This window comes from Dama dama, chromosome 30, assembly GCF_033118175.1.
Source record: "Dama dama isolate Ldn47 chromosome 30, ASM3311817v1, whole genome shotgun sequence".
In the NCBI taxonomy this organism is placed as follows: domain Eukaryota; kingdom Metazoa; phylum Chordata; class Mammalia; order Artiodactyla; family Cervidae; genus Dama; species Dama dama.
Window position 1 is genome coordinate 51,284,239 of NC_083710.1, and position 27,736 is coordinate 51,311,974.

Genomic DNA, 27,736 nt, shown 5'->3' on the forward strand with positions numbered 1-27,736 from the left:
GTGAAAAGTGCCATTGGTAAATTGACAGGGATTGCACTGAACCTGTACATTGTATCATTTTCACAATATTGATTCTTCCTACCCAGGAACATGGAATCTCTCGCCATCTGTTTATGTCATCTTTGATTTCTTTCATTAGCATCTTATAATTTTCTGTGTACAGTTCTTTTGTCTCCTTAGGTAAGTTTATTCCTAGATATTTAATTTGTTTTGTTGATTTGGTGAATGGGATTGATTTTTAATTTCTCTTTATGATCTTTCATTGTTAGTATATGGAAATGCAAGTGATTTTTGTGTATTGATTTTGTATCCTACAACTGTGCTAAATTCACTAATTAGCTCTAGTAATTTTCTGATACTATCTTTAGGCTTTTCTATGTACAGTATCGTGTCATCTGCAAACAGTGAGAGCTTTACTTTTTCTTTTCTGATCTGGATTACTTTTCTTTCTTTTCCTTCTCTGATTGCTGTAGCTAGGACTTCCAGAACTATGTTGAAAAATAGAGGTGAAAGTGGGACATATTTGTTGCTCCTGATCTTAGGGAACTATCACTATTCTGAATACTTTTTCAGGTGGTTTGCCTATTTCCTCTTCATTTATTTGGACTTCTGTGTTTCTAGTTTGTTCCTTCATTTGCGTAGTATTTCTCTGCCTTTTCATTATATTTTTTTTTACTTATTGTGTTTGAGGTCTCGTTTTCCTAGGCGTCAAGGTTGATCTTTCTTCCTTTTGGTTTCTGCCCTCGCAAGGTTGGTCCAGAGGTTTGTGAAAGCTTCCTATAGGGTGAGATTTGTGCTGAGTTTTTGTTTGTTTGTTTTTCCTCTGATGGGCAAGGCTGAGTGAGGTGGTAATCCTGTCTGCTGATGACTGGGTTTGTATTTTTCCTGTTTATTGTTTAGAGGTGTCTTGCACAGTGTGCTACTGCTGGTTGAGTAATGCCGGGTCTTGTATTCAAGCAGTTTCCTTTGTGGGAGTTCTCACTCTTTCATACTCCCTAGGGTTAGTTCTCTGGTAGTCTAGGGTCTTGGAGTCAGTGTTCCCACTCCAAAGGCTCAGGGATTGATCCCTGGTCAGGAATAAAGATTCCACAAGTGGTTTGGTATGGCATTAAGTAAGATTAAAACAAATATCCAAAAACAAGAAACCAAAGATGAACCCCAGACAAATGGCAGCTACAAAACCAGGCTAATAATAATTAAAATAATGGAATAAACACACACATATACACCCATGAGCAAAGTGAAAACAGTCCAAGAAAAATAAAGTACAGTAGATTGACCCAGTGAACAAAGGAAATAAAAAATTATATTAGCAAGTTAAGAACAAAACTAACTTAAGCACAAACTGGAAAACAAAACTAAAGCAAGGTGCCAAGTGGGGAATAAAGCAATGAAAACAAAACTAACAAATATGTTGAGAGGAAAGGAAAGAAAGATAAAAAAAAGAAAGAATAGACATGCAAAGTTAAGTAGAGGTAGATGAAGAAGATTTATATACATTAAAAGTTAACTGCAAGGAGAAAAGAACAGTAGGAAAGGCAAAGGAATAAATGTAGAAAAACATAATAGGTTTAAAAAAATTAAAATTGTAAAAAAGAGAAATGAAAAATATGGAAAAGAAAGAAAAAAGGAAAAAAAAAAAAAAAAGAAAAACTCCACAGAACTGCAAAAGCCCAATGTAGAGGCAGAGGTTTATAACAACAATAAAAAGTGTGACTGAATATACACATATACACACATATACAAAATCAAAACAGTCCAACAAGAATAAAGTATAACAGATCAACCCGACAAACAAAGGAAACTAAAAATTATATCTACCTGAACAAAACTAACTAAAGCACAAATTGGAAAACAAAACTAAAGCAAGATGCCAATTGGGGAATAAAGCAATGAAAATAAAACAAACATACATGTTGAGGGGAAAGGAAAGAAAGAAAGAATAGATATGCAAAGTTAAGCACAGATAGATAAAGAAGATTTATATACATTAACTATTAACTGCAAGGGGAAGAGAACAAGAGGAAAAACAAGCAAGGGAATAAATGTAGAAAAATAATAATAGGTTTAAAAAATTAAAATTAGATAAAGAAAAAAGGAAGACTCCACAGAACTGCAAAAGCTCAATTTAGAGGCAGAGGTTTATGACAATAATATAAAATGTGACTGAGGAAAAAAAAAGCTTAACTGGGTTTCATAGTGCCAATAAAATTGACAACAGGGAGGAAAAAAAGGGAAGGAAAAAAGAAGAAGAAATCCAAAAGAATCTACAGAACAAGTCAAAAAATAAGAAAAATAAATGTTTTCCTTGTGTCCCTGCTGTCAAGAGTCCTTTCCCTCCCTGGGAGTCAGAGTCCACCTCACCTCCCTAGGATGCCCTCCAACTCTGCGCTGATCTCTGGACCTGCTGTGGGGGCAGCTCAGGTTCTAATCTGGTCCTACTCCTCTGTGTTCTTGCCTCCAATGTCCACAGCTATCAGAGCTAGTGTTTTCTTTTGTGAGAGCTCTCAAGGGCCTTTTATATATTCCGTAGACACAGTCTGCTTAGTTGGTCGTGTGGGTTTAACCTGCAGCTTGCACAGCTGGTGGGAAGGTTTTGGGTCTTCTTCCTTAGCCACACTGCCCCTGGGTTTCAACTGTGGTTTTATTTCCACCTCTGCACATGGTGGTCCACTGGGGTTTAGCTTCTCAGGCTTCCCTGGAGGATCTGGGTTTGGACCTGTGAGGCCCAGGTGTGGAGGTGGTGCAGCTGCTTGGGTCGCAGGGGTTCTGGCAGCACCAGGTACTCAGGGGGGCTGGCAGCTAGGGAAGCAGGAAATATAGTGCTCTAGAAGGGTATGGCAATCAGTATTGGCCAATAGGCTCCTGTATCCTTGACTGGAGAACTCCTCTCCCTAACATGGAACTCTGGCAGGCTACAGTCTACAGGGTCGCAGAGTCGGACACTACCAAAGTGACAAGAGGCAAGTGCGCACAGAGGCAAGACTTTTTTGCCTGTAGCATCTCTGCCCCAGTGGGAGCTGAGCATGAAGATGGTGTAGCTGCTTGGCCTGCAGGCACCCTGGCAATGCCAAGTGTGCGGGGACAAGGACTGCCTCCACCGCAGGAGTTATGGCTCTGTCAGGGTCTTTTTTTGAGCTTCTTGTAGCTGGCAATTAGAAGGCCTCTTTGGCCAGTCTTTCTCCATAGTTCTGCCGGTTCACGCACTTAAGAGGGCTCCCTAGCCTGGGTCCTTCTCTGTTGTTCATGCGCATCAGGCACATAGAGGGGCCCCCCTGGCTGGGGTCCTACTCTGTAGATTGGTGCACCAGGCACTTAAAGGGGCACCCTGGGTGGGGTCCTACTCTGTAGATTGGTGCACCAGGCATTTAAAGGGGCACCCTGGGTCGGGTCCTACTCTGTAGATTGGCGCATCAGGCACTTAAAAGGGGCACCCTGGGTGGGGTCCTACTCTGTAGTTCAGTGCATCAGGGTTTGATGGGCCAGCCTCTCTATTGTTCAGCTGCTGATGCTGGTGTGTGGGGAGAGAGAGGCTATAGGTGATGGCTCCACCCCCTACACGTGACTCAGCAGTACTGGCTTGCTTCCATGGCTGCCTGGCTTTCCTCCACAGGCATTTCCCACCACAATCCCCTCCCTCACCTCCCCTCAATCTGTTTCTCCACAGTCAACAGCAGCCCTCGCCCTGGGATTGCTCCACAATCCCTAAACTCCAGCTCCCAACTGCTGGGCCTTCCAGGGGACCTGCATCCCTGTCCAGGTACCACATCCCTGTATGGCTGTGGCAAGATCTATCTGATTCTCATTCCATTTAGGCTGCCCCAGATCAGCTGTTTCACTCTCAGCCTTAAATGTTTCTCCTCTGACTCAGACAACTGCCCCAATGTGGGGATTGGACCCCTGCTTCAGTTCCCCCCACCAGCCAAGGGCAGGTCCAGTCCTACTAACACTCCTGTTCTCCCCCTAGTTCCTTCGTCCTACCGAGTTTTGTGCGGTTCTATATATTCTTTCCCACTGGTCAGGTCCTCCTATCTGCTCTCAGCTGGTGTTCTGCATGCACTTCTGTGTCTGAAGGTGTATTCCTGATGTAGTCATGGAGAGGTACTCCACGTCCACCTACTCCTCCGCCATCTTGTTCAGCTTCAGAAAATTTTAAAACTGTGATTAACATGCTAAGAACTTTAATTTTAAAAATAGGCAACATGCAAGAACAGATGAGTAATGTAAGTAGAGATATTAAAGTGCTAAGAGAGACTCAAAAAGAAATACAAGTAATCAAAAACATTGTAAGAGAAATGAGGAATGCTTTTCACAGGCAGATAAAGGAAAGTATGATTTTTTTTATTATTATTATAAGGTACTTGCACTTTCCATGAAACAGGATAGTGCTATTTAAAAGTGAACTGGATTAGTTATAAATGTATATTGCAAACCCTAGGACAATTACTAAAAAAATAAATATAACCAATATACTAAGAAAAGAGAGAAAGAATTATATAACATGCTAAATTAAAACCACAAAAAGTAAAGAAAAAAGTGGGAAAGACAAAAACAATAAGAACAAAGAGCAAAGGCAACAAATAGAAAATAATAAATATAGCAGATATAAATCCAACTAAAATAAATTATTTTACACACTAATGGTATAAATACACCAATTAAAAGACAGAGATTTGTTACAGTGGACTAAAAATGCAAGACCCAACTATATGTGATCTATAGGAAACTCAGTTTAAATATAAAGACATATGTAGGTTAGAATAAAAGTATGGAGAAAGATATACCACACCAACATTAAAAGGAAGAAAACATAAGTAGTTATATTATTCCAAGCAGATCAGACTTCAAAGTAAGGACAGTTCTCAGGGATAAAGAAGGACATTATATAATGATAAAGGGGTCAAATACTCCAAGAAGATGTAACAATGCTTAATTTAATCTGAATGCATCTAACAAAAGTATGCCAAAATACGTAAGACAAAAAAAAAGTTCAAGGAGAAGGAAATGAACACACCATTATAGTTGGAGAGTTTATATCCCTCTTGAAAATGAACAGAACTAGCAAACAGAAAATCAGTAAGGACATGACTGAACTCAACAGCACCATCAATAAACGGGCTATACTTTATAGTGCAGCCTACTTTATCCAATGACAGCAGACTGCACATTCTTTTCAAGATCACACGGATTATTCACCAAGGGAGACCACATTCTGGCCCATAATACAATTTAAATAGTTTTTTAAAAAGAAATTTTATAGTATCTGCCCCCTAACCACATTGGAACTAAACTGGAAGTCAGTAACAGAAAGATAGCTGGAAAATTCCAAAATACTTGGAGATAAACAACATACTTCTAAACAACAAATGGGTCAAAAAAGAAATCTCAAGAGAAATTTTAAAATATTTTTAACTAAATGACAATGAAAATACAACTTTATTAAAATTTGTAAGGTGTTGGGAAAGAAGTATTTAAAGGGAAATTTATAGCACTGAATGTATATACCATTAAAAAAAGAAATACAAAAAGTCAACAATCTAACATTCACAATGGGAAACTTTAAAAAGAGCAAATTAAGCCCAAAGTAAGTAGAAGAAAAGAGATAATAAAAATCAGAGCAGAAATCAATGAAATTAAAAACAGGAAATCAATGGAGAAAATTAACTTACCCAAAAGCTGACCTTTTAAAAAGGTCAATGAAACTGGTAAGTCTCTAGTCAGACTAAGAAAAAAAAAGATGACTCAAATTAATAATATGAGAAACAAAAGAGGGAACATCTTTAGAGACTTTATGGACAATAAAAAGATAATATTATTATGAATAATTCAACACCCACAAACTTCTTAACCTACACAAAATAGACCACTACCTTGAAAGATATGAGCTGCCACAACACACACAGAAATATACAGACATATTGTAAAGTAATTAGCCTCCAACTAATAAAAATAAATGCAAAAAAAAAATATACAGACAATATGAATAGGCCTGAATCCATTAAAGAAACCGAGTCAATAATTAATATTCTTCCATTAAAAAGGGACAAAGTCCAGATAAGTATACAAAGGATTTCTACCAAATATTTGGAGAAAAAATTATACCAATTCTCTACCATCTCCTCCAGAAGACAGAATCAGAGGGAAGGCTTCCCAACTCAGAGACCAGTATCACCATATTACTAAAAACCAACCGAAGACACTTCAAGAAAAGTACAGATTGAAATCTCTAATAAACAGAGCTGTAAATTTTTCAGTATTAGCAAAATGGATGTAAAAACATAAAAAGAATTTTACACTACAGACAAGTGAGATTTATCCAAAGTATGTAAGGCTGGTTCAACACTAGAAAATCAACTAGTATAATCCCTCACATCAACAGATTAAAGCAGAAAAATATCACATGACTGCATGCAAAAGAAGCATAAATCTAACACACATCAATGATTTTTTTTTTTAATCTCTGTTAACTAGGATTACAGGGAAAGTTCCTCAACTTGGCTAAAAACATTGTGGTAGTTAATTTTCTATGTCAACTTGACTTGGGTAAAAAGCATGCTCAGATAGCTGGTAAAACATTATTTCTGGATCAGTAGATTTGAGTTAATAAGATTGACTCTCACCTATGCCTTCAGCAGGCATCAACCAAACCACTGAGGGTCCAAATAGAAAAGGCAAAGGAAGGTCGAATTCTCTCTCTCTCTTCTTAACTTCGGACATCCATCTTACTCTGCTCTCAGACAACAGAGACCCTATCTGTCTGACCTTTGGGCTACAGGACTTAAACCTTCAGCTCCCCTGTCCCCCACCCCCACCCACCCTTCAAACTGGTTCTTAGGCCTTCATACTTGGACTGAATCATACCAACAGTTTTCCTGGTTCTCTAACTGTTGAGTGGCATACAATGGCATCTCTCAGCCTGCATAACTGCCTGACCCAATTCTCATAAGTCTTATATTTATGTATCCTACAATTCTCTTTTCTAGACAACACTGATGTACATGAATACCTACAAGTGACCTACACCTAACATCATATGTAATGACAAGAAACCAGAAGCTTTCCACCAATATCAGGACCTAGGCAAGGAGGTCAACTCTCACCACTGCTTTTCAACATCATACAGGTATCACATGCCCTAGGAAAAACAGGAAAAGGAAACAAAAGGTATACAGATTGAAAAGGAATAAATAAAACTATTTTTGTTGACAAAAGACATGTAGACATTCCAAAGAATCAACCCAATACTCCTTAAAATAATGAACAATTATAAGGTTTTAAGATAGAACATTAATTAATGTGCAAAAGTCAATCACTTTCTGAAATACTAACAATGAAAAAGTCAATTTGAATTTTAAAACATATTACCATTTATGTTAGTGCTTCCCAAAATTAAACACTTAGATATAAATCTAAGAAAATATTTACAAGGTCTATACGAAAAAAACTACAAAATTCTGATGAAAGAAATTAAAGAACTAAATAAATGATGAGATGTCCCATGTTCATGGATAGGAAGACTTAATACTGTCAAGATAGCAGTTTTTCCAACCTTTTAGATTCAACACAGTCTCTATCTAACTTCTAGCAAATCACTTTGTGGATATCAATAAACTGATTAGATTTATATGAATAGGCAAAAAATCTAGATTAGCCAATTCAAATTGAAGGAGAGGAACAAAGCCAGAGGACTGATATAACCAACTTCAAGACCTACTAGAAAGCTTCAATAATCAAGAAGTGTGGTATCAGCAAAAAAACAAATAGATCCATGAACAGGCTAGAAAGCCTAGAAATAGACCCACATACAGTTAACTGATATCTGAAAGAGGAGCAAAGGCAATAAAATAGAGCAGAGATAACACTGTCAACAAACAGTAGGAAACACGTGGACATCCACATGCAAACAAACAAAAAAACGAATAACAAAATTACAGACCTTACACGTTTCACAAAAATTAACTCAAAAAATATCAGCGACATAAATATGAAATACCTAACTATAAAAATCCTAGAAAATAAGATAGGAGAAAAGCTAGATGACCTTGGGTATGGAGATAACATTACAGATGTAACACTAAAGGCACAACTCATTAAAGAAATAATTCATCAGCTAGGCTTTATTTAGTTTCTTTCAAGGGAACAAGAAAAGCCACCACAGACTGGGAGAATACTTACAAAAACCATGTCTGATATAAAACTATTACTCAAAATATTCTTACTGTTGAGTTGAAGGAATTCTTTCAATACAACAATAAGAAAGCAAACAATTTGATTTAAAAATGTGTCAAAGACCTTAACAGACACCTTGGCAAAGAAAATATACAGATGGCAAGTATGTATATGAAAAGATGCAAACTGAAACCATGAAATACCACTATACAGCAATTAGGATGACCAGAATCCAAAACACTGACAATACCAAATGCTGGCAAGAATGTAGAGCAAAACAAATTCTTACACGTTACGGGCTGGAATGCAAAGTGGTTTTGCTACTTTAGAAGATAGTTTGGGAATTTTTTAAAAAACAAAACTTACTATAGTGTCCACAATCACACCACCTGGAATTTACTCCAATGAAATGAAAATTTATCTCCTTGAAAATAAAATTTGCTGTTCTTTAAGTCAGTCGTGTCCGATTCTTTGCGACCTCATGGTAGCCTGTACACACAGACGTTTACAGTAGTATTCTTCACAACTGACAGAATAAAAGCAATCAACATGTCCTTCAGTAGGTGAAGGAATAAATGTGATACATGTAGACAACAGAGTACTAAAGAGCACTAAAAAGCAATGAGCTATCAAGCCATCAAGACATAGAGGAAACTTAAATGCATATCGCTGAAGGAAAGAAAGCTATCTGAAAAGGCTACATGCTGCATGACTCCAACTATATGATATTACAGAAAAGGTAAAATTACAGAGACAGTAAAAAGAGAGCTGGCTGCTAGAAGTTAAAGAGGAGGGAGGAATGAACCAGCAGAACATAAAGCATTTTTAGGGCGGTGAAACTATTCTATGTAATACTACAATGGTGAGCACACGGCGTTATACATTTGTCCAAACCCACATAACTTACAGCACCAAAAGCAAAGTCAAATGTAAACTGTGAACTCCGCATTATGATGATGTATCCATGTTCATCTACTGTAACAAATGGTGTGAGACGCGGACAGTTGTGCAGGTTGTGCCTGAATAAGGACAGTGGGTACACAGGAACTCTATACACCTTCTGCTTAGTTTTGCCATGAATCTAAAACTGCTCTAAAAATAAAGTTTATTATTTAGAAAATTCTCTACTGCTAACTTTAATCACAAATTCCATTTTTCAATTAAAAGAAAGACTATATCCTTTAAAGTAGTCTCAAAAAGCTGTTAAAAATAAATGGGCAATTCAACAATGCCTTTCTTTCCTCATTCAGAGGACATCAGAAATTTGATTTCTAAAGGCAATCATTACTGCCAAAGCTACAAAACTACAAAAAGCAACAAGGTGCTGTCACAATAGTTGTGAAGAAATACACCACTATCCCAAATAAGTTAAACATACTTATATAACAGTGATTCAAATGTTATATATCACTTTAATTATAAACACATTTTCTCATGACCAAAAGAAAGAATTGGGTAATAATCTATGAAATAAAATGGGCAAATATATCACTCTGCACTTAATCATTATTCTCCTGGCAGTAAAAAGTTTGTTACCCAGTGTATTTGTTATATATAAGACAAAAACACAACTGAATAAAGCAACAAAACAGTCATTCTTATGCCAGAAGATAAAAGGATACACATGTGTATATGTATACATATTCTTATATATTATTAATATATGTCATATATATACATATGACTTCGATTTGCATGTCTCTAAAAAATATCTGGGTTATCTCAGTGACCCAGATAACCATGATGGTGTGATCATTCACCTAGAGCCAGACATCATGGAGTGCGAAGTCAAGTGGGCCTTAGAAAGCATAACTATCAACAAAGCTAGTGGAGGTGATGGAATTCCAGCTAAGCTATTTTAAATCCTAAAAGATGCTGCTGTGACAGTGCTGCATTCAATATACTATCAAATACAGAAAACTCAGCAGCAGCCACAGGACTGGAAAAGACCAGTTTCCTATACAAAGAAGGGCAATGGCGAAGAATGTTCAAACTACCGCACAACTGCACTCATCTCACATGGTATCAAAGTAATGCTCAAAATTCTCCAAGTGAGGCTTCAACAGTACATGAACCATTAACTTAGATATGTTCAAGCCAATTTAGAAAAGGCAGAGGAACTAGAGATCAATCTACCAACATCTGCTGGATCACAGAAAAAGCAAGAGAATTCCAGAAAAACATCTACATCTGCTTCATTGACTACACTAAAGCTTTTGACTATGTGGATCACAACAAACTGTGGAAAATTGTTCAAGAGATGGGAATACCACACCACCTTACCTGCCTCCTGAGAAATATGTATGCAGGTCAAGAAGCAACAGTTACAACTGGACATGGAACAATGAACTGGTTCCAAATTGGGAAAGGAGTACATCAAGGCTGTATACTGTCACCCTGCTTATTTAACTTATACGCCAAGTACATCATGAAAAATGCCAGACTGGATGAAGCACAAGCTGGAATCAAGATAGCAGGGAGAAATATCAATAAACTGAGATATGCATATGACACCACCCTCATGGCAGAAGGCAAAGAGAAACTGAATAGCCTCTTGATGAAAGTGAAAGAGGAGAGTGAAAAAGTTGGCTTAAAACTCAACATTCAAAAAACAAAGATCATGGCATCCGGTCCCATCACTTCATAGCAAATAGATGGGGAAATGATGGAAACAGTGACAAACTTTATTTTCTTGGGCTCCAAAATCACTGCAGATGGCGACTGCTGCCATGAAATTAAAAGACGCTTGCCCCTTGGAAGCAAAGCTCTGACAAACCAAGACAGCGTATTAAAAAGCAGGGAAATTACTTTGTGGCCAAAGGTCTATATAGTCAAAAGCCACTACTGTGGTTTTTCCAGTAGTCATGTATGGATGTGAGAGTTGGACCATAAAGAAGGCTGAGTGCCAAAGAATTGATGCTTTTCAACTGTGGTGTTGGAAAAGACTCTTTGAGAATCCCTTGGACTGCAAGGAAATCCAACCAGTGCATACTAAAGGAAATCAATCCTGAATATTCATTAGGACTGATGCTGAAGCTGAAACTTGAATACTTCTTCCACCTCATGCGAACAGCTGACTCATTAGAAAAGACCCTGATGCTGGGAAAGACTGAAGGCAGGAGGAGAAGGGGGCAACAGAGGATGAGATAGTTGGATGGCATCACTGACTCAATGGACGTGAGTTTGAGCAAGCTCTGGGAGATGGTGAAAGACAGGGAAACCTGGTGTGCTGCAGTCCATTGGGTCACAAAGAATAGGACACAACTGAGCGACTGAATAACAACAAATGTACAGGGGGAAAAACAATGGTGATGCTGAAGACAGCACACTGTCTTCACTAACCTTTTCAATCGTTTCCAGTTTTGAACATATTATATAATCATGAAAAAAAAAACAGTCTTAGGTGGAAAGTCTTACTACTCTAATATAGAGGACAGGTCACTTAACAGTGTTTTCAAAATGTTTCTTTCTACTAATTATGTGTTAATTTAAAAGGGGTTTAACAAAACAATTCTGTTTCTCTGTACGGAAAAATCTTGCGACAACTTATTACTTGTTGCTTGCATTTAGGTCACTTCAGTCATGTCCAACTCTTTGCAACTCTCTGAACTGTAGCCCACCAAGCTCCACTGTCCATGCGATTCTCCCTGCAAGAATACTGGAGTGGGTTGCCATACCCTCCTCCAGGGGATCTTTCCAACCCAGGAATCGAATCCACATCTCCTGAAGCTCCTTCATTGCAGGTGGATTCTTTACTGCTGAGCCATCATTTAGCACTTGGTATGACACAATAATCACCAAGAGATAAATGTTTCATTTTAAAGTATCTGACTGAACAAGCTTTAATATTCTGGCAGAAAATAAGCTGTCAAGGGAAAAACAATAGGAAAATGGTAAAAGAATTAACATAATCATTTAATACAGCATCCTATGCTTATATTTCTTCAAGCTGTTAATTTTTAAGTAAGAACCTATGTACCACTCAGCTGCTAAAAACTGGTTCCCTGGTTGGTGTGTGCTAACAATCAGGAGAATTGGCAAAAAGATTCTGGCCCTCAAAGCAAGATGAGAGGAAAACATCACATTCTGTGATCAAGATGGAAACCTAAGTAGCCGCGGAATCTGAGGTTCAACACATGGTCCAACTTTTATATTTTATTACCAATGATGCCAACAGAGCTGGTAATGTGACAAAGATGACAGGTCCTTCCTACAGTATTATTACAAATGCCTAATGTCTAATTTTATACCAGTCAGAATCTTCCATTCAAAACTTAAGTCAATGAGAACATGATCTGTTCTACGGTTAAAACTTTTAAGAGGAAACCCAAGTATCTGGGACTTTTTCACACCTATATAAATTACAGCCAAGGATGCAGAGATAGATACTCTGCAAGGAAATACAAATAGTAAGAAGCAGGCCATGCAATGGTAAGCTCCTCCACAGCTCTCAACCATGACTGATTATCTCTGCACCTCCCACTGTTTGTGGTACAGTTCATAGAACACAGGGCTGCAAAATCAAGTCTAGCAAGTAGCAAGTATTTAACTGGAGGCTAATTACAATATTTTGATGGCCTCTACCATACATCAACATGAATCAGGCATAGGCAAACATGTGACCCCCCCCTCCCCAACCCCTCCTGACCTCCCAAGAGGTCTTCTTTCTTTAGGGCAAAGGGCACTGAAGATACCGAAATTACCCCTTGAATTTCAGAATCACTCTATGAGAATCTTAGATAACTCTCATTCATTCTAGGTCTAGTGTATATCTCAAAAGTTTTTGGATCCCTCAACTCTCCCCAGATGTTATCAGAATAACTACAGGTGGCTGCATAAGGATGCGGAGACACATTTGTGCTGATGAGAACCTAGAGTCTAGGTTTCCAAGGGAGCCAAAAACCACAACAGATCTATAAAGCAGTGCCTCCCAACTGTTTTTACATGATGGAATATAAAGAACAATTAATGGCTCTACTGCACAGAGAGGTAATCAGACAAGGCTGGCCTTGGCAGACAGTCTCAAACGCTCAAGAGATGAATACGCGTAACCCATCTGTGTTGCACCAGTGTGACTTGATACCGTATTAGTTGAAAGTCTCTGCCCTAGGATCAAATACCCTCAGCATAGTTAGGTTATAGTCAAAACAACAATAAAGAACAGTGCTACAAGACTCACAGAAATAAGAGAACAAACTAGTGGTTACCAGTAAGGAGGGGAAGGGGGAGGGGCAATAAAGGAGTGGAGAAGTTAAGAGGTACAAACTGTTAAGTGTAACATAAGCTACAACGTTATACTGTACTATATGGGGAATATAGCCACTATTTTATAATAACTATAAATGGGAGTATAACCTTTTAAAACTGTGAATCACTATACAGTACACCTGTGAGTTACATAATATTGTACAGCAACTATACTCTAATAAGAGAAAAAATTTTTAATTAGAAGAAAGTAGTGCTATGAATCAAAGCACCATCAGTATCCTTACACTTTAACAGATAAATATCTATGGTCACATTTTCCTAAGAAAATTAATTTCTTACATATTTAGCTCAGATGAAAGACTCCTCAAGGGACACTATTTTAACAAGGTCTCCATAAGAAATACTGTGTTTTAAAAGAGTTTATTTTTGATGGCCCATTTCTTGTTCTTCCACAAAATTCAGAAATGGTATATTAGCCTGATTACTCTAATACATACAATGCTGTCTGTCTCTAATGATCTCTGTTTCGGTCGTATACAGAGAGAGATTGGTTGGGTCTACAGAATTGGATGGGAGAGATGGGAATCCTAGCTGTCAGCCATTCAGAGACCCTGCACTCACATCTACAGGGCTGTTTATGATCCCACTACCCACAATCTACAGAGAAACATTCTGGAAGCTGAGTCGACATCCCCAGGATAAGAAATGCAGAGACTATTTACGCACACAACTGCACATTACTCCAAAACTTCTGTTGCCCTTTTATCACTCATGTTTCCTTTTCAAAACAGATTGAATATATAAAAGTTTCCCACTCTAACCAAAAGCCATGAGGTGACAGGAATTTCAGTAGAGGAAAAGAATGATAGTAATTAAGCCCTTATTATAGTCTGCTCTTCAAACTAGAAAATGACCATCTCATGCCAGCAAACTATATTTTCCAAGTTCTTGGGATGTAGTTGCAATGTAAATCAATTAAGAGAAGGCTACTCTCATTATCTAGTGGGTGGGGCTGTAAACTGCAGGGCAATTTGGCAGAAAATATTAAAAGCCATAAAATGCACATGCCTTTCGCTCTAGTAATTCTAACTCTTGGAATTCATCCTAAGGTAATAATTAAGGATGCACAAAAGAACATTTATTTATTTGCTGCTTGGAATTACTAAATCTTGGAAGCAAACTAAATGTCCAAAAATAGGATGGTGTTTAAATAAATTACCATAAGGCTGTAAAATAAAATACCATAAAGGGTCATTTAGAGATGCAGAAATAGCCCACTGACATACACAGGTTTGTACTACATATTCCTAAACATAAAAATCAAAATACAAATAGCATCTAAGAAGTTACCTCATTCCAAGTGTAATGAACATTATGTAGGTTTACTTTTCTTATCTGACTTATTCTTCTGTTTTCTACTATTTCTCTGAGTACATAAAGAGTATGCTGTGTTTTGATAAAGGCAAATGTAAAGAGGGAAAACAGTGCAGGAGTTGGTTTGGGTTTTTTTTTTTTTTTTTTCAGTATTCCAGAAAAAAGAAACTAACTAAAAGAGGAAGGATTAGGAACGGGCTTTAGGGAGAACTCCCGACAAGGGTGACTGTGAAGCTCTGAAATGTGCAGTCAACCGAGGTCACAGAATCTCTTTTCCTTGGGGATTTGTAAGAAAAGGGGGGCCAACTTTCATTTGAGGACAGCTTGAATGCAAGGCTAACCTCTGTGGCCTCTTGTGGCTCCATGCGCAAAAGGATTGAGCCAAAATACAATTTTCACTCGCTGACACACAAAATCGTCCATCTCATACGCTGCCTCTGATCCTCCACAATCCTTTCCCCTGTTCAAGGGAAGGTGACCCCCAAGGTCTTACACCGGACACTGAAACCCAATGACCTTGAATTTACAGGCCCAGCCACTTGCCAGAACTTTACTCAGAAAACACAGGAGAACGTGAGTTAACATTCTGCAGCATACAAATGAATTCTGACTTTTCCACATTAATTTAATTTAACTTCAGCCACTTACATTTGCCAAACTGAGACCAAAAAAAAAAAAAGATAGCCTTTATTTCAAATCTTATCTGTGTTTACCTCTAAGTTTTATGGATATAGCTGGAGACAAATGAACAAGATCAATTCTGAGAAGTTCCTTTGCTATAGAAAAGCCCCTAATTTTGTTTTCTGATAACTTCCTATGAAGACAAATGGAACACTTCCCAAATCCATAATTAAATGTAGCTATGACTTGGGAATCAGTCTTCTAGCCCAGTGAAAGGGGTAGAAGGTGGAGAGGTTGACAGCCGAGCATACTGAACTAAGAATGCGCAGTTAAAATAGGGTTCTGCTAGTCACCAAATGGAGAAGATTGAGCCAGGCTGAGGGATTCAGCCAAGACTGAAATACACAATCCCATGACGCAACTCAAGCAAGGTGGTCTTCAAGGACAGAAGGATGAGGTAAGTAATGTGTGAAAGGAAACTTAGGGACCAGTTTGTAAGACAAAGTCAGGTGGAGGCTCTCACACTTTGCATAGGATGACCCTTAAACCAAGAGCTTTGTCAACAAGGCATCTAAGAGATCCTTCCTTTCTCTAAATACCTGAAGGCTTCAGTTCTAAATAGGGTCATGCATCTTTAAGGTATATTATTCTCTGCATCAAACGTTTAAGTCTTGTCATTTTTTTTTAATTGGGATATCACTGCTTTATAATGTCGTATTAGTCTCCACTGCACAATGAAGTGAATCAGGGTTATGTATAAACGTCTCCCTCCCACTTGGACCTCCCTCCTGCCCCCACCCCCATCCCACCCCTCTAGGTCATCACAGAGCACCAAGCTGAGCTTCCCTGGGATACACACCAGGTTCCTACTAGCTATCTCTTTTACACATGGTAGTGTATATCTGTCACTCCCACCGTATCCTAACCCTTCCCCCACTATCCCACGTCCACACATTTTTTTGTTTTAATGAAAGAGTGAAAATGACATAAGAGAGACCTATCCCTTAACAGTAAGTCTCCTATACACAGCATTCTTGGGCTTCCTGGGTGGCTTCAGCAGTAAAAGAAACTGCCTGGACACTGTGCTCCGGAGAGTTTCACTTTCTGGACAGGGCAAGGGTATATCTCTATGAAGTACAATTTTAAAAGAGAAAAGTCTTAGGATGCAAATATTCCTAACCTATTTTACATAGAAGGTAAGGGACATAATTTTTTGACGCCTCAGACCAATAATTACGAACCTCAATGACTACGCAATGCTGCACAGAGAGATAACTCCAGGGCCCACTAAAGTGTGTCTACACTAAATGACCTGAAACTACGGTGCTTCCTGAGTTCTTGGATCTGCATTTTATAGTCTGTCAGGCTTTTACTTCTCAACATTATTATCACTTTTTTTTTTAACCAAAAATGAAAGATCCTTGTGCCCTGGGGTGAAATAGAAGGAACATCAGACTAAGAGTCAAATTGATTTACGTTACTGTTCTAGGTAAATGACCTTAAATATGTCACTAAACATCTCTGGGCCTAAGTAAGGGGCTTCCCAGGTAGCACTAGTGGAAAAGAACCCACTTGTCAACGTAGGAGACATAAGAGACTTGGGTTCAATCCCTGGCTCGGGAAGATCCCCTAGAGGAGGGCACAGCAACCCACTACAGTATTCTTGCCTGGAGAATCCTATGGACAGAGGAGCCTGGCAGGCTATGGTCCATAGGGTCAAAAAGAGTCAGACATGATTGGAGTGACTTAGCACACAATGCTTTATGCAAATTTTCTGCTTCTCATTTGTGTATATTCTTTAAAAAAATAAGTCAGGGAAACTTAGCTGGAAAGTAATATAAATACTTAAGCATGCAATATGTATCTTTTTACATTCCCTTCTACACATTAGGGCATGATCACACTGTTTATCTTGGGAGGAATACCCTTTGCTCCTCATTGGTAACATATCTTTTACTCATCCTTAAAGCCCTTATTCAAATATGGGTCTGTAAAGAGTCTTCTGACTCTTCTATAATAGTCATCACAGACTGCTATTAACGAAACATCATATACTGGTGGGTTAAACAACGGAAATTAATTTCTTCCAGTTTGAGGAGCTGAGAAGTCAAGATCAATGGGCTGGTCTATTTGGTTCCTTATGAGTCATCTCTGGTCTGCTGCAGATAGCCATCTCCTGTCTGTGTCCTCACATAGGAAGAGAGAGCTCTCATGCCTCACATCTCTTTTTCTAATGGCATTAATTCATCACACGGGTTCCACCCTCATGATCTACTTATCCCCTAAAGGCTCCACCTGCAAATGCCATCACACTGGGGTTAGGTCTTTAACACATGGACTTGGGGGAGACATTTTAGTCCACAAAATCTACAAAACTGAAGTCATTTCCTCTCCAGTTCCCCACTAGACTGTCAGTTCCTCCTCAGGGCTGAACCACACATATTAACCATCTTTATGATTACACCCCAGTCCCTGGCATACTGCTTGAGACTAAGCACATCTATGGAAAGCATTCAGTCCATGCAAGGGACAGAAGCCCTTTCACAGATCCCAGTTAACAGAACACCATTCTAAAAAGCTTCCTCATAGGATTATCACCAAATCTTCCTTTTACTGCAGTAAAGACATACACAGAGAGAGAATATATGGCACAGTGGTAAAGAATCTGCCTGCCAATGCAGGAGATGCAAGAGAGGTGGGTTTGATCCCTTCTCCAAAGGAAGATCCCTGGAGAAGGGAATGGCAACCTGCTCCAGTAGTCTTGCCTGGAAAATTACATGGACAGAAGAGCCTGGAGAATTACAATCCATGGGGTTGTAAAGAGGTGGACAAGACTAAGGGACTTCCCCGATGGCTCGGTGGGTACAGAATCTGCCTGCAACACAGGAGACACAAGCGCCGCAAATTTGATATCTGGGTTGGGAAGATCCCCTGGAAAAAGAATGGGCAACCCACTCCAGTATTTTTGCCTGAAAAATGCCATGGATAGAGGAACCTGGCGGGCTAGTCCAGTGGGTTGCAAAGAGTTGGACACAACTAAGCAAACACACACATATGTAACTGATCACACACACTAGCCAGGTACACATGTGCATCTCCACTTCATTTTTTTCTTCTAATCATAGAGACCTACTTATAGTTTTAGATCACATCTAATCAAAGTTTTATAAATTCTATACTGCTTAGTTACAATCAACAAATGACCTGTTGCCAATTGATCACCTGATGTTGATGTTCTGAATCACTGAGTTCTGGGTCCTCAATGTGATGTCTATTTGATGCAAATTTATATTATACTAGTCAGTCCATCCTCCATTGGCCATGCCTTATTTCCTGTGTAGCACAGTGAGAGGATAAATAAGATGGAATCCAATGATGAGGATTTAGTCACAGTACATTGCTGGTCTCCCTTGGTGGCTCAATGGTAAAGAATCCACCTGCCAATGCAGGAGACTCGGGTTTGATTCCTGATCTGGGAAGATCCTCTGAAGAAGGAAATGGCAACCCACTCCAGTACTTTTGCCTGGAGAACCCCATGAACAGAGGAGCCTGGCAAGCTACAATCCATAGGGTGGCAGAATCAGACATGACTTGGCGACTAAAGAACAATATGAACATTGCCAGCTTGTGTGTCTTACTTCTTATCTGTAAAATGGGCATAACATCATCTACTTCACAAGTTTATTTTGACTGATCAAATGAGGAAACACAACAGTGTACTTTATAAACCAGAGAGCACTACCAATGTATTTTTTCCCATAATATATCTTTGTACAATGAAGTCTTATTAGAGCTCAGCTGTATTAAATGCCTTTACTTTAGATCCAATATGATTGAACAAGGTGCTCTAAGAGTTCTAATTTCCTTGGATCAATGTCACAGGGGATCTGTGTGGGCTTCCTCAAGCCACTCTGGACAGGTTGAGGAAATCTGTTAGTATTTATACACTTCTGTGTTATAGACAGATGCTTCCAGGTTCCCTCTGGCCATCTTCTGCCAGTTCTAACATATAGCAACTGGCTACAGAGAGGAGAGGTCTAGTGCCACCAATTGCCCACAGACACACCCACTTCCACTCCCTGAGAGGTATCAGACTGCTGGGCAACTTGGCTGCCTGCATATAAAAATGGGGAAAAGACAGCAGACACATTAGCCAATAAAGCACATACTGGCAGCTGAATCCAATATTTAGGCTCTAAGATGTACCCAAATAAATCGTTTGTGTGTTCTAACAAATGTTTTATTTGGAAAGCATTTCCCAGTACAGATGCTGTCAAAAGTACCCATTTTTCGTGGGTTAAATCAAGGGCTGGAAGTAGCAGAAGGGCACGGAATATTTTTTAAACAAAATTACATAAGCTGCAAAAAAAAATATTAATGTCAACTGTGGGAGGGCATCCTTGAAAAACAAAAGCACTGCTAGTGGTTTTCAAAGTTTATACCAATTGCACATGGTAAAAATTTATAAACATAATTACAAAATGAGAAAGTTATCAGAACTTGGCAAGAGATTAAAAAACTGTGCTATTTTTACAAATATGTAATATATCAATAAAAATAGATGCCAAAAAAGATAAAATCAAGCAGGAAGTCAAGAAGTTAAGCATTATAAATTAAACCCTTCACCTGTCAGATCTTTTTAATAAGCCATCAATCACAAAGACATGTAAGGGTTCTTATACAGGAAGTTAATAATTTGGGGGAGAGACATAATGCAATCCAAATATATAGACTTCCTTAGCAAAATAAACTCTGGGACCAAAAGCCAGACAGAGCCTGAGATAAGCTGCCAGACTATAAAGACACGATAATATACTAGAAGAGACCAGAGAACTATTGACCCCTAGTCTTAGGCAATACTGTAATGCATATATAATTCATCTGGGCTACATCACCCTTTTTCAGTTTAGTTCCACCTGCATGATGTGGTGCTCCAAGACAGAAAAAGTTACTTAAGTGTGAACTATGAAGTTGATTCCTTGTAGGCCCTGATTAAGCTGCTGCATAGCAGAGGGAGCTCAGCTTGGGGCTCTGTGATGACGCAGACGGGTGGCTTCAGGAGTGGAGGCCAGGCTCAGGAGGGAGAGGAATGCATGTATACTTATGGCTGATTCACATGCTTCACAGCAGAAACTAACAACACGGTAAAGCAGGTATAATCCAGTAAAAAAATAAAACATTTTGTGGGCCAAAATTAAAACAAAAAATGCAAGATGAATATTTCTCCCGAGACTCAAAACAAAGAAATGATGGCTAAATAGGTTCCATCACCACCAATTTTCAAGACTTTGTGTATAACTACTGATGCCAGTGAAAATACTACCTTCATGTTGGCAATGTGATCTATGAATAAAGACAGCGAATACATTTTTTTCCTCCTGAATTGAAAGGAGTTTTAAAAGCCTTTTTGCATGTTTGCTAGTTTGTTTCCCACTTACACATTAACTGGTTGCACAACTGCACTGACCAAATCAATCATATTCTTGGTATTATGCAATCGATAAATGTTTATTAAATCAAAGTTAATGGCACAAAAATGCTTTCAGGAAAAGAATGATGAAAAAGCAAACTGTAAAATTTTAAAATGCTTTACTCTGACCAAAAAAAAAAAAAGAAAAAAATTTAATATGCATGAGTATGTAAAAATCACAGCAACCTATTAAATATAATTATAGCTTGAGAATTTATGACTGTTCTAATACTGAGTTTTGAATGATCAGAATAAAGAAACACTGCCAACACATGAAACATCCCCCATTATGCTGATACTTTTTCATTGTTAATGTGTCTTTAAAAAATTATGGACAGTCTTTAAAAAAGTCTTCAAAGTTTGATTCCCTATAATTAATCCAATCAAAAACATTATCATTATGATTAATAATAATCATTTAGAACAGCATGGTGTTCATCAATCACAGATAGTCAATCTTTATGATATATGACAAATAATTTCCTTCCGGGCCATCTCAAAAGAAGGGAAAATATCATCAACTGCATTTAAATATAATCATAAAAAACCACACATAAAGCCTGACTCTTCTTTCTTTTTGGGGGGGTAAACTGTATAAATCTCAGTTTGTTTTTCTCACCTTGTATGTCTCAGATTGAATTCACAGTAATCACAGCTACAGTGGAGCATCTTCACACATAAATGAAACAAATAACTAGTAGATCGATACAAGGTGACAGACTCTCAGCTAAAATCTTGCCCTAGTGTGACCCAGCATTGGCCTTCTGCACTCCAAAGACTTAATGAATCACCAGGAGAACACTGCAGATTGTCTGGTTTTGCCCATGTAAGAAGTGGATTTATGTCAGCACCGAAAAAAAAAAAAAAAGATCATTCTCTTTCCAGGAGATACATACACAGAAGACTATGAAGTACTGGACATAATGATTTAATGCAGCTTATGTCCTTATTTTATAAATACTTCCTTGTATGTTGAAACACCAAGAATGACAGAAAACCAGGATGCCTAATGAGTGAATGATTTAAAAAGATATGCACTTTAGAGTAAGATGCTTCTATGTGAGCAACCGGAAATGGTGCAAGGGCAATATATAAAGGAGATATGGGGAACCCCTTTCAGTATCTCTAAAGATGTTTCACTCTAGAAAATGTATAAAATGACCCTGTGAGTTAACACTGAAGAGGCTCTTACTGGCCACCAAAGTAATCTTAAATACTTCAAATAAGTACTCTGGAGAATTTAATAAATACAAATCTATCAAACAGGTCTCCTATGTGTCAAGAAAGCCACAGGATGAAACAAAACATCACTGAGCTCCCTACAGACTAGCTTTGTGCCACTTAGCTGAAAACTGCAGAAATAGCATGCATGCCTTCATGAGGAAGTTATACCTATGTGCTCCTTTAAAAGGATTATCATTGTCCACACCTGGCTAAAACGCTGGGAGAAGGCCCAGAATATTCAGACACAGCTCACATAACCATGCCCTTTCCTCCCCCACTTCTCCAGAATAAGGCTAACCCACTCCTCATCTGGAATTACTGCAAAATGAGAGACAGTAACTGATTCTCAACATGCAGCAATGAAGAAAAATCATAGAAGGAAAGAAAACAGACTCATCAGCACTGCATCTCAGCCACAGAATATCTGGTCACATGACAAAATGAAGCACAAAAGGAAATATGTAAACATATCTCAGGATTAAGGAAGGAAAGAATGGGAGAGAGAGAAAAGGAAGGAAAGGACGGGGAAAGTATTCATTTCTCAAGAAGAGACGACCTGAAAACAAAAAGCTTCCCATTCTGTAATAGCGGGATTTTTTACAATTGTTATCAGTGAACAGGGGCTCAGAGATGAAACGATGAAATGAGAAAAGTTAAAAAGATGCTGTAGAACCATCAAAACATATTGAAGACAGAAAACGTATCAAATCAGTACTAATAAACAAAACAAAAGCACCACAGAAATGAGGAGATATGACTAGAAATGAGAAGAAAAGGCTACAAAGTGAATTACTAGTGTTTTTTTCCAAAATACTTAATTTAATTCCAGTGAATATATAGAGAAAGACAAATACACTTGTTAATGGAGAAAAGACAAGAGGCACCAAGAAGAAACTGAAAACTGCTTATTTTCTAGAAAAGAGCCCCAAAACTGACTAAAAAAATATTTCAATAATGATACTACGAATTCCCCATACCAAGCAGGAAAAAGATGCAATGACACTTTAAAATTAATATAGAATGACCCAAAAGAATTCTATCCTTCAGTCATTGAACTTCAAGATACAGAAAAAAACATTCTACAGGTGTTCAGGCAGAAAAGACCAATTCACGCACATGGCAGGTGGGGTTTGGGGGTGGGGGTGAGGAGGTCAAACTAGACTCACTGTTCTATGGAGACTATTCCCTGCCAGAAGACAAAATAGCAATGTCTACAGATTTCTAAGTGGGATCCCAAAATTTTACAATAAAGCAAAATATCCTTTGAATAGAAAAGAAACAGTAAAATATGCAAGAAGTCAGGGAATACAGCATCCATGAGTCCTTCATAAAATAAACTACTCAATAATAGGATCCAGCCAAACAAGTTACTGGGCTTCCCTGACGGCTCAGTAACAAATCCACCTGTAATGCAGGAGACCTGGGTTTGATTCCTGGGTCAGAAAGATCCCCTGGAGAAGGGCATGGTAACCCACTCCAGGACTCTTGCCTGGAGAATCCCTAAGGACAGAGGAGCCTGGAGGGCTACAGTCCATGGGGTTGCAGAGTCAGATATGACCGAGTGACTAAGCACAACAAAACAAGCTATTAACATAGACATGATGGCAAAAAGACTACTTGAGCACTCAAGTTTTACAGAGTTCTGAGGGAAAGTATGATCCAATTCTTTTATTAAATCAATCTGACATTAGGGTATAAAAGCATCTGTTTAATGTGCCCAAACATAAAATATCTTGAGAGACTGCAGGGTGTTAAGATATTTTCTTACAATTACTTGACAATGAAATCTACTTGATGAAGATATTAATTAAAAGAAACTCAGAACAGAAAAGCCATGGGAGAGGACCAGAATGAACACCACACTAATGTAGCTGATGAACAGCAAACTGATTTAAATATTTTGCTATTTAACTAACTGATGAACTTTTAAGAACACAATACAAATGTTCTACTTTTTTAGAGGCTCAGTAAGCAGCTCTACACAATCAATAAGATTTGCTAATTGCTCAACTGATTCAATGAAAGGCAACCTTGACACTTAACTGAATTTTTAATTGCAAAAGCCATCATTATATACTCATTAAAATATTATTTCATAAATAAAGCAACCACTTCCATTTAAACATCTTAAATTCTAATCATCTATATATCAAGTATGTAATTCAAAAGTAACCGTATAACTCTAAAAATCCTAATAAAAAATTACAGAGAAAGTATGGAAAGACAAAAGCTTACCCATTTATTCACTCTCAAGTTTGTTTTTTCTTTTTTTACTATTGGAGGCCTGCCAAAGTAGTCCGTCTAAAACTACCTTGATTCATTTCAACCACTTTTTTTCCTCTAAACACTACCGTTTAATTAATGCACACTTACTTAAATAACTTACAAGTGAAATCAGATGAGTGAATTCAGTGTTAATAAATTTCCTGAAATACAACCTCAATATTTCTTTTAAAAAAGAAACAGATTTTCAAAAACCACCTCAAAAGAACTGCAGTTAATCACTTCAAAGGGAAAAAATTAAGAATAAAATATACCTACAAATTGTTAACTGTGACCTCATGGGTTAATAAAATAGAAACAGCTACTTTTACAAGGTACACTAGTAGAATTCATTCAAATACATTAAACCGTACTCTAACATTATAATGCATTAGATATTTTATAAAATGGCCCCAACTGACCTTTCTCTTCTGTCCTAAACTATACTATTCACTGGTTTCTAAAGTTATGCTCCTTTTCTCTTTGTGTGTGACTATTTGTATAACTCCTAGATGAATCATTCTGTTTCACAGTTATTCAGTATTAGCCATCATTCTTCAATGATCATCTCACTTGAAGACTCTCTTGTTTTTTTAACAGACCGGGACTATTCCCTTTAAAAATTCCATCAATGGTTTATATTATCTCACAGAATTTCATCACATTACTGCATTCAAGTCTTTTATACTTGTTTTATATCAATTTTCTCCATGTCTGACCCTCCCACTTTTCTCTTCTCTTCCCAAAAACATTACTTGGCTCATCTCATCTACTCTGACAGCTTCTAGTGCCATCAATGTTTCACTGACTTCCTAAGTAACAGGCCCAAATATACGCCCAGGAAAATCCCTTTGGATTTCTCCCAGGAAATTCCAATCTCACAACTTCAAAACACTGCATCATGTTTTGCAAACCTGATCCTCCCAGTAGCACCATCCACCCAGTGATTTGATTAAGCAGTCAGTATTCCTAAAAACAAACTAGTTGCTGCTGCTGCTAAGTCGTGTCTGACTCTGTACGACCCCATAGATGGCAGCCCACCAGGCTCCTCTGTCCCTCGAATTCTCGAGACAAGAATACTGGAGTGGGTTGCCATTTCCTTCACCAATGCATGCGTGCATCTAAGTAACTTCAGTCGTGTCCGACTCTGTGCGACCCCATGGACAGCAGCCCACCAGGCTCCTCTGTCCACAGGAGTCTCTAGGCAAGAATACTGGAGTGGGCTGCCATTTCCTTCTCCATAACAAACTAGTTACACCTCAGTTATAGCTCAAGCAGGCAACAGATCCTCCAGATACACCTGCAGATTCACCCCCCCCCCCCAAAAAAGACCCCCATTCCTCTTGGCTTCCCTTTATATACCGTGTCTCTTCCAGCTGGAGTCTGATTGGCTATGCTTTACGCAAAATAGGGGAAATGGCACCAGCACGCACCTGATTGGTTATGCCCAGGACCAATCGGGGGAGAGGGTGTGTTCGTGGCGGATTTTCTTGCCAGCGGTTCTCACTCTGGTCCTCAAGCTACCCCTTTCATGGGCTTTGTTTTTTCTTTTTCTTTTTTAACCCTCTGCTTGGTTCCCCAATCTTGGGCTCCTTTTTCTGTTCTAATTACCAGACATCTTTATCTCCACCTTAGGTGCTAACACTCCAAGCCAAGTCACCACCATCTCATGCTGCCCTATAATAGACCCAACTTCAGTTTTTTTGCAACCTTCCAATCCATACAGAAGTCCATGCCATTGTCTCAGATGTCCTGACCATATGAATCTCCTGCTTGCAGTCTTTCAGACTATGACTGCATGTAAAGTGAAATGGAATAATGTCCTCACAATGCTGAAACACAGTAATAACTAAGTAGATGCAGTATGTAAATTCTGATAAAATGCATTATGAAAAAAAGGAAAATGACTAAATATTGAGATGCAAGGTATATCTCCTAAGAATATTAAAAATTCTAAATGAGTATGCATCTGCTAGCATAGTTCAAAATATATATAGCCAAAATATATAGAAACAATGAGAAGCTAAAAGAACCATGACCAGAAATGGAGATTTTTAAGCCATTCTTTCAGTCATGGATAGATTAGCTAAGCAAAAATCAGTAAGGCTATAAAGATTTTGAGCAAAATAATTTAAAAGCTTTATCAACTGAACAAAGTGATATAATAACAATAAGTGATCATACACTATTTCCAAACACAAAGCATTTACAAAAATTGTTCCGGGAGTAGGCCATATAGTAATACTATAAATATTTAATATCAAGCAGACAAGCAGACAATACACTGTAAGTACAACACAATGCAGCTAAGTTGATCATTTAAACACAACTAAGACTCACTTGAAAAGACACTGATGCGGGGAAAGATTGAGGGCAGGAGGAGAAGGGGACGAAAAGAGGATGAGACGGTTGGATGGCATCACCGACTCAATGGACATGGGTTTGGGTGAACTCTGGGAGTTGGTGATGGACAGGGAAGCTTGGTGTGTGCAATTCATGGGGTTGCAAAGAGTCAGACATGACTGAGCAACTGAAATGAACCGAAAAGTACATTTGGAAATTAAAACTTATACATTTGGTCCCTAACTTAGGCTGGTTCAACGTATGAGTTTTTAACTTGATGATGGTATGAAAGCAATATGCATTCTGTAGAAACTGTACTTCAAATTTTGACTTTTGATCTTTTCACAGGATTGTGACATATGTAGTCTGATATTCTGGTGATATTGGGCAGTGGCAGCCCCCAGAGCTACCAGTCAACCACACAAGCACAAAGGTAAACAACCAACATGCAACCTTCTCTACCCAGATAACCATTCTGCTTTTCAACTCTCTGTAACAGTTTTCAATAAATTACATGAGACATTCAACACTTACTATAAAACAGACTTTGTGTTAGATTTTATCCAACTGTAGGCTAATGTTAACTGTTCTGTGCACACTTAAGGTAGGCTAAGCTAAGCTATGATGCTTGGTTTTTTAGGTATATTCATGTATTTTCAACTTAAGATATTTTCAAATAATGATGGGTTTATCAGGAACAACTTCAATATGAGTCAAGGATCTATAAATAACTCAAGACTCTCAGAGAAAAATTATAGTGGAATACAGAAAATAAATAGTTCAAAACTTCATATCAAAAATCATTAGAGAGTTACTGCTGTGCTAATTATATACTAAAATTCTAAAGTATAAAAAATTAATTAGCTCAGTGACTAAATTTATTAGACAAAGAATATGAGAATAAACTCAAGAAAAAATTAAAGACAAAAACTAGGAATATATATAAAACAAAAATAACAGAAAGAAGCAACAATAACAAAATAGGAGGTTTTTGAAAAGATGTAAAATGGTCAAATCTCTGGCAGGACTTACCACAGGAAACAAAAGAGAAGTGAAAAATGCAAA

General features: G+C 38.1%; 1 protein-coding gene across 9 annotated transcripts in view; it reads right to left on the bottom strand.

Annotated features, from left to right (window-relative positions):
• The window catches only part of KLF12 (KLF transcription factor 12), a 657,687-nt gene that overhangs the window by 297,186 nt on the left and 332,765 nt on the right, over positions 1–27,736 (bottom strand). For 2 of the 9 annotated variants that reach the window (XM_061133271.1, XM_061133270.1), the window contains exon 3: positions 5,670–5,722. The exons of the other annotated variants lie outside the window; for them this stretch is intronic. The gene's annotated coding sequence lies outside the window, so the exon portion shown is untranslated. The remainder of the gene's footprint in view (positions 1–5,669; positions 5,723–27,736) is intronic. 9 annotated transcript variants of the gene reach the window in all.